General features: G+C 41.2%; 1 pseudogene; it reads left to right on the top strand.

The window, feature by feature from the left end:
• Positions 1-218: 218 nt before the first annotated feature.
• LOC128374362 (secretagogin-like) lies at positions 219-7685 on the top strand (annotated as a pseudogene).
• The last annotated feature ends 218 nt before the right edge of the window (positions 7686-7903 follow it).

The raw sequence follows: 7903 nt of genomic DNA, 5'->3' as shown, positions 1-7903 counted from the left end.
CTCCAGCTGTTGAAACACTTTTCTCTCATCCCTGATCTCAGCAGGACGTGTTGAGGCTGAAATCAGTTTCCCCCCTTTTTTTTCAAGGATAACAAATCATCTCTCTCTCTCTTTTTCTTTCTTTCTTTCACTTCTTTTCTTTGAAGAAGCTTTTCTCTCTTTTATTTTCTCCTTCGTTGTCGTTCCATCCTCTTGAACCTTTGACTGGTTTCAGCACCATGGACAGAGCTCTGAACCGTCTGGACGCTGCAGGATTTTTACAGATCTGGCAACATTTGATGTCGACGGTAAAAAGAGAGAAAAAAGTTTATATTTTACTTTTTTATTATCACTGAACTCTTTCTTTATAAATGCTCCTTTAAATGCATCATTAATATAAAACCATGCATTCAGCCAGTTGCATTAATAAGAGTAATATAAGAGTTATATCGACACAAATGCAGGTTATTATTACAGAAATTCACATTTTCTGACCTATTTAAAGGAGATTGTAATACATTTTCTTAACATGTGATTTAATAATTATCTGTTGCTGCTGTTTGATGAATCCACACCAAAGAAATTAAGATTTAACAACCGAAATCAGGGAGAAAAAAGAAAGAACTTGATTTGATCTCAAATTAAAATGTACAATCCTCAAAGTTTGTTATGTATTGTTTGTTTTTTTAAAAAGAAAGGCAATAATTAAAACATTTGAGATACAGGAAAGGCTGTATCTTATATTTAATAACTTAAAGCTTTTTAAAATTCATGTTTAATTAAAGATACAATACGATACAGTATACTTTATTATCCACATGGGAAAATTTGTTTTGAACTGTCAAAGCTGTGAAATGAGTTTGGATTAAATCATTTAAAGATTAATTTCAGTTCTTCTAAACAATCTTCATTTTGTAAAGTGAAAAAACACTGATGTTATTATTTTATGGTTTAAAAATAAGTTTATCCTTTAATTCTGCTGTTGATGTTGAGATATTAAGATATTTAGCTGTTTTTCGTCCAGTTGACCCAATGAGATGTCTGCTTGTGTTTTTTTTTAGACAACGGTTACATTGAAGAGAAGCAGCTGGACTCTTTCTTTCATCACATGATGGAAACACTCGGCATGAAGGTAAAGAGATTAACGTATATATATATATATATATATATATATATATACGTTTATCGTACGTTTTATTAGGACAATTTTGGGGTATTTTTAAAACAAAGCATTTTTGATCATTTTCTATTGGGGATATCAGCTGATATTTAGTTAAAAATGTAATACCGGGAAGTATCGGTATCGGTTTTTTAAAACCGATGTTTGTTCTGTAGGCTTCAGCATTTCCGAGCCTACATGAACGCAGCATGGAACGTTTACCTGCGCGCGCTTGATGACGTGTAACAACAACAACATGCTAGATTCGTTGGTCGCTAACCGTTGCTAACCGTTACTAACAGTCGCTAATCATGGCTAACCGTGGCTAATCATGGCTAACCGATGCTAACAAGTTCATAGCGTCTGCCGCCATGTACACGAACACACAAACCGGAACCGATGTTTACCCCCTCGTTGTCGTTTTCTCCGTGATGTTTTCGTCGAGTCGCCTCTGTGACGTCACCGCCAGAGTCCGGTGGATCCTATCAGGGTGCTACCGGGTGCTACTCTGCTATGAGCGCCGTTTCCACTGCAGGAAACTTTCCATAACTTAAGTTGACGTAGTTCTCTTATTTTGCTCAGACAGTGTTTACATGTGGAAAGCCATGTTGCATTTATGTTTAATGCATAATGTGTTAATTCCACAATAGGAGATATGTTAGGTTGTTACCACACCAACAGTTTTGGGGTAAAAAGCCTGAATATCTCGGTATCGGAAATTAAGAGTTGGACAATATCGGAATACCGGCAGAAAAGTCAATATCGAGCATCCCTATTTTCTATGTATGCAAAACTAATTAGAGATTTACTGTTAGTGGTTTTGGATGTATTCTCTTTATATTAGCCTGTGGTTGGGATTAAGACACCACAGAAGAAGAAGAGACATTTAATGCTTTAAATACAACACAGTACTTCCTGTCCATGTTGTTTCCAGAGAGGAGAGATAACTGAGGAGAAGATCAGAAGACTGAGAGAAAGATTGTGTGACGCCAAAGCTGACGGACGACTGCAGATCGAAGAGGTGAAAAGAAGATCACACATCGACTCTAGAAATGTTTAGAAATGCAGTCGTGGTGTTTAGTCCCAAACAGATCTCATGTCAGGAAGTGAGTCTTAAATTATGTTTGATGCCTGTGACAATAATTATGAACATCATCATGACTCTATATGGACTTATCAAGAGGTAACATTCAAACACAGATGTGACTTAATGTTCACTTAAAAAAACATTATTATAGACAGAAGTAGAAAGATGACAGGAAACAAGGAAGATGAAGATGAATTAAAAGTCTCCAAATGGACTCAAAGCAGAGACATCATGGTTTATTGTTGGGACTCTAACCCTAACCCATAAGGTGCTGTAATTTAACCCTTACATACTGTTCAGGGTCAAATTCGACTCTACACTAAACACTATACACATTTATTTTAACCCGACTTTTCCTAATGAATAATTTCCAAATATACAAAAAAAATTTGTGCAGCTGAAACACATTTTTAAATATGCAAAAGTACAAATCTGACATTCAAACATGTTGTATTCAACTACAAAATGTTCTACTGGACCATAAAATAGTGATTGTGAATGACTTTTAATCAAATAGAAGGATGAATCAAACATTTATTAATGACTAATGGAGAATTTATAAATATGACTTGGTGTAGAGACTAATTATAAATCAGAATATGATCAGTATGTAAAGATTAACTATGAGAGGAAATGAAGAAAGAGTGTGATTGGGAGACGGCCTGTCATAATAATTATCAACTTATCTCATGATACATGTATTGGACATTATGAGTCAACAAGTTAAAACCATCACATCTCTCGGCCCTCTGAACTGAACGGTGATGTAAATCTTTTATTTTGAAGTTGGCGACTGTGATCCTGCCTGAGGAGGAGAACTTCCTGCTTCTGTTCCGCAGAGAAACGCCGCTGGACAACAGCGTGGAGTTCATGAGGGTGAGGGAGGGGTCAAAGGTCAAACAGTGATGGACAGTGTGTGTGTGTGGGAAAGTATATTAAAATCTAAATATTAAAGGGTTAAATGAGAGTCAGTTAAAGGGATATTTATTGTATTATCATTGTTGTTTCTTTGTCTTGTTTGAGCAGATTTGGAGAAACTACGACACAGACAGCAGCGGTTACATCTCAGACATCGAGCTGAAGGTAACTGATGAGTTTAAACTTTTCTTTATATTCATAAAAGAGTCAGTGATAAAGGTTGGCAAGATGAGCAAGTCAAAAATATCTTAAAAACTAATTACAACTATCAGATGGATTATCATCATATTCGTTCCCCAAGAAGAAGAATCCCTCTGACTTTCCCTCTAGCGCCACCATGAGGCCGACTTTATATCTCAATAACTGTTAAATAAGATCACTGTAGTTTGTACTTTAGTTCACGCATTCATGTTCCCCAGAGGATGAATTATAATAACTGAAATACCTTGAAACTGCTCCTTTAGTAGTGATTAGATCGTGGGTGTCAAACATACGGCCCGTGGGCCAGAACCGGCCCGCCGAGGAGTCCAATCCGGCCCACTTTTCTTTCTGTGTTCCTTTCCTTCCATCTTTCCTTCCTCCCTTTCTTCCTTCCTTCCCTCTTTTCTTCCCTCCTTCCTTCCTCTCTTTTTTCCTTCCTTCCTTCATTCTGTCATTCCTTCTATCTGTCCTTCATCCCTTTCTTCCTTCTATCTCTCCTTCCTTCTGTCCTTCCATGTGTCCTTCCTTCCTTCATTCTGTCCGTCCTTTCTTCCTTCCTTCCTTACTTCCTTCCATGTGTCCTTCCTTCCTTCATTCTGCCCGTCCTTTCTTCCTTACTTCCTTACTTCCTTCCATCCTCCCTTCCTTCCTTTCTTCCATTTTTCCTTTCTGTCTTCTTTTCGTTCCTTCCTTCCATCTTTTTAATGATCTGGCCCACATGAGATCAAATTGGTCTGTATGTGGCCCTTGAATGAAAATGAGTTTGACACCCCTGGATCAGATGGATGAGTTATAAGAGCTAATAGAGCGCTGATTCCCCCCCCCCCCCCCCCCCAGTGGTCACTCTCGGTATTGCAGCTATTCAGCATCTTCCCCATACAGCACCATTTAAAAGAGACTTCTGTAAAACTGCTGCCAGGATGGAGGTTTTATATTATGTATGATGTAAAACTGAGAATTTATTAAAAATCAGTGACATCATCACAATGTAAATCCTGTGGGCCGATCGGGAGGAAACCCTACTGAGCATGTGCAGTAGGCTGAATGAGTCTCTCTTTATTTCTGTGTTTCTCTTCAGGGTTTCCTTCACGATCTGTTCGTCCAACACACAAAGTCCATCACCCCTGAAAAGCTGGAGGAGTACACCGTCACCATGGTAACTGTCAGAAGGGTTTGGAGGAAGGGGGGGGTGGGTTACTCAGCTGCTTTTTCATTGGCTAATAATCATTTCATTGCCTTTTTTTTTCTTCCTGTAGATGAAAATGTTTGATAAGAACCGAGACGGCAGACTGGATTTAAATGATCTGGCCAGGTAAGAGTCATTAATATTCATGACTAAATATAACAAAAATAAATACAAATTTCAATTTCAGACATTATTTAAGTCTATTACATTAGTTTTTCATATTTAAAAATGCGTTAAACTAACTTGTAGACCAGAGGTGTCAAACTCATTTTCATTCAAGGGACACATTACAGACCAATTTGATCTTATGTTGGCCGGATCATTAAAAAGATGGAAGGAAATAAGAAGGGAAGGAAGGAAATATGAAGGGAAGGAAGGAAAGACAGGCAAAAGGAAGGAGGGAAGAAAGGTATGAAAGACAGACAGTGAAGGACGGACAGACAGATGGAAGGAAGGAAGTAAGGGAGGACAGAGGGAAGAAATGAAGGAAGGACAGAAGGGAGGAAGGAAAGAATGAAGGTAGGAAGGACAGATGGAAGGAAGGAACGAAGAAAGGAAAAAAGGAAGGAAGGAGGGAGGAAGGAAAGAAAGGAGCGAGGGAAGAAAGAAGGAAGGAAGGACAGATGGAAGGAACGAAGAGAGGAAAGAAGGAAGGTAGGAAGGACAGATGGAAGGAAGGAAAAGAACACAGGAAGGAAAGTGGGCCGGATTGCTCCCCTCAGCGGGCCGGTTCTGGCCCACGGGCCGCATGTTTGACACCCCTGATGTAGACTGTTAAATATGAAGATAATAAAGACAGTATTGTACTAACACATATTATTATAAAGTAAAGCTTCACTTACTCGCTGTTTCCAGAGCTTTCAGCTGTTTCCTTCTTCAGTGAGCAGTAACAATAAAAACAGTGTTAAAATACTTTATTACACTAGATTTGTTCATTTTACTACTTTCATAAATCATTTAAACTCAAGTTGTACTCTTTTTTTCTGCAGGATTTTGTGCTTGAAGGAGAATTTCTTACTGAAGTTTAAGATGGACGTAAGTTTGGAAATTTGTTGATGATTTATATTTTGTGTATTTTTATTAATTTTGTTAATTTTTAGCTGATGTTTCATGATGATGCATGTTTGGTTTCAGGCCTGCAGTCAGGAGGACAGGAAGAGAGACTTTGAGAAGATCTTTGCTCACTACGATGTTGTAAGTTTGAATTTATTTATACTCACATTTATATATTTATACATTATTTTTTCCCTCCATAAGGATTTTATGAAAGGAAGTTGTTTGTTGTTGTTTAGATATAAAAACCAGATAATTAAATCTCCATAAACCAAGATATTAATTAGAATATGTGAATACAGTTTACAGTATATATGAAAATCAAACACTGTGAAGATATTAAATTAAACTTTCTCACAACAGTTTACATTATAAGAATATAATTAAACGCATGTAAGTAAATAGTATATAAATGTGTGTGTGTGTGTGTGTGTGTGTGTGTGTGTGTGTGTGTGTGTGTGTGTGTGTGTGTGTGTGTGTGTGTGTGTGTGTGTGTGTGTGTGTGTGTGTGTGTGTGTATAGAGTAAGACAGGAGAGTTGGAGGGACCAGAGGTGGACGGCTTCGTTAAGGACATGATGGAGCTGGTGAAGGTAACAACAAGTTATCATGTGTGATAGTTTTAATTCATCAGATATCAAAGAATACCTGAAATGTGACATCTGAGTGATTTAAATAACAGAGTAAAATGTCCCTGCTTTCTCAAAAGCCCTGAATCTATTTTAATAAAAAAGAGTCAGATTCAGAAAAAGTAACTTAAACCAGAATTATATATATATAAAAAACACATATATATATGTCCCCTCCCTGAGCACCTTATCGTGGTGGAGGGGTTTGCGTGTCCCAATGACCCCAGGAGCTCAGTTGTTGGGGGCTTTTATGCCCCTGGTAGGGTCTCCCATGGCAAACAGGTCCGGGGGGAGGGACCAGACAAAGGGTAGCCAGGCCTGGGGGTGGGGCTCGGTGGCGAGCGCCTAGGTGCCCGGGCCTGTATACCCATGGGGCCCAGCTGGGCACAGCCCGGAAAGGGGGCATGGGACCCCGCTCCCACAGACTCACCACCAGTAGGAGGGGCCAAAGGGGTCGGGTGACTAGAGGGCTGGGTGGCAGCCGAAGGCGGGGACCTTGGCGGTCTGACCCTCGGCTGCAGAAGCTAGCTCTAGGGACATGAAACGTCACTTCTCTGGTGGGGAGGAGCCTGAGCTGGTGCGTGAGGTTGAGAAGTTCCGGCTAGATATAGTCGGCCTCACCTCGACACACAGCAAGGGCTCTGGAACCAGTCTGGACCCAGTCTCCTCGAGAGGGGTTGGACTCCCACCTCCGGGAGAGCTTTGACCGTGTACCGGGGGAGGCAGGGGACATTGAGTCAAAAATGAGCTTCCTCCATAGGCTGGCTGGGCTCTCCCTTAGAGATAGGGTGAGAAGCTCAGTTATCCGGAGGGAGATCCGCTGCTCCTCCGCGTTGAGAGGAGCCAGATGAGGTGGCTCAGGCATCTAGTCAGGATGCCTCCCGGACGCCTCCCTGGTGAGGTGTTCAGGGCACGTCCCACCGGTAGGAGACCCCAGACACGCTGGAGAGACTATGTCTCTCGGCTGGCCTGGGAACGCCTCGGGGTCCCCCGTGAAGAGCTGGATGAAGTGGCTGGGGAGAGGGAAGTCTGGGCTTCTCTGCTTAGGCTGCTGCCCCCGCGACCCGACCCCGGATAAGCAGAAGAAGACGAGACATATGTATATATATATGTTTGTAGTGATACATACCACATGTCATGAAATGTGGTTCTCTCTCTCTCTCTCTCTCTCTCTCTCTCTCTCTCTCTCTCTCTCTCTCTCTCTCTCTCTCTCTCTCTCTCTCAGCCGGACCTGACAGGAACAGACCTGGATAAGTTCAGGAAAGCTCTGATGGGTCACTGCGACATTAACGGAGACGGAAAGATCCAGAAGAACGAGCTGGCTCTCTGCCTGGGCCTCAAACTCAGCTAACGCACCTTCTTCTCCTCCCTCTCTCTTCTTCTCCTCCATCTCTCTTCTTCTCCTCCGTCTCTCTCTTCTTCTCCTCCGTCTCTCTTCTTCTCCTCCATCTCTCTTCTTCTCCTCAGTCTCTCTTCTTCTCTGTCTCCCTTCATCTCCTGTCTCTTCTTCTCCGTCTCCCTTCATCTCCTCCGTCTCTCTTCTTCTCCTCCGTCTCTCTTCTTCTCCTCCCTCTCTCTTCTTCTCCTTCATCTCCTCCGTCTCTCTTCTTCTCCTTCATCTGTCTTCTTCTCCTCCGTCTCTTCATCTCCTCTGTCTCTCTTCTTCTCCTCCATCTCTCTTCTTCTCCATCTC

The sequence above is a fragment of the Scomber japonicus genome, chromosome 15, assembly GCF_027409825.1.
Source record: "Scomber japonicus isolate fScoJap1 chromosome 15, fScoJap1.pri, whole genome shotgun sequence".
NCBI lineage: Eukaryota > Metazoa > Chordata > Actinopteri > Scombriformes > Scombridae > Scomber > Scomber japonicus.
The sequence above is the reverse complement of the archived record's forward strand: the minus strand, read 5'-3'. Positions and strand labels throughout refer to the sequence as shown.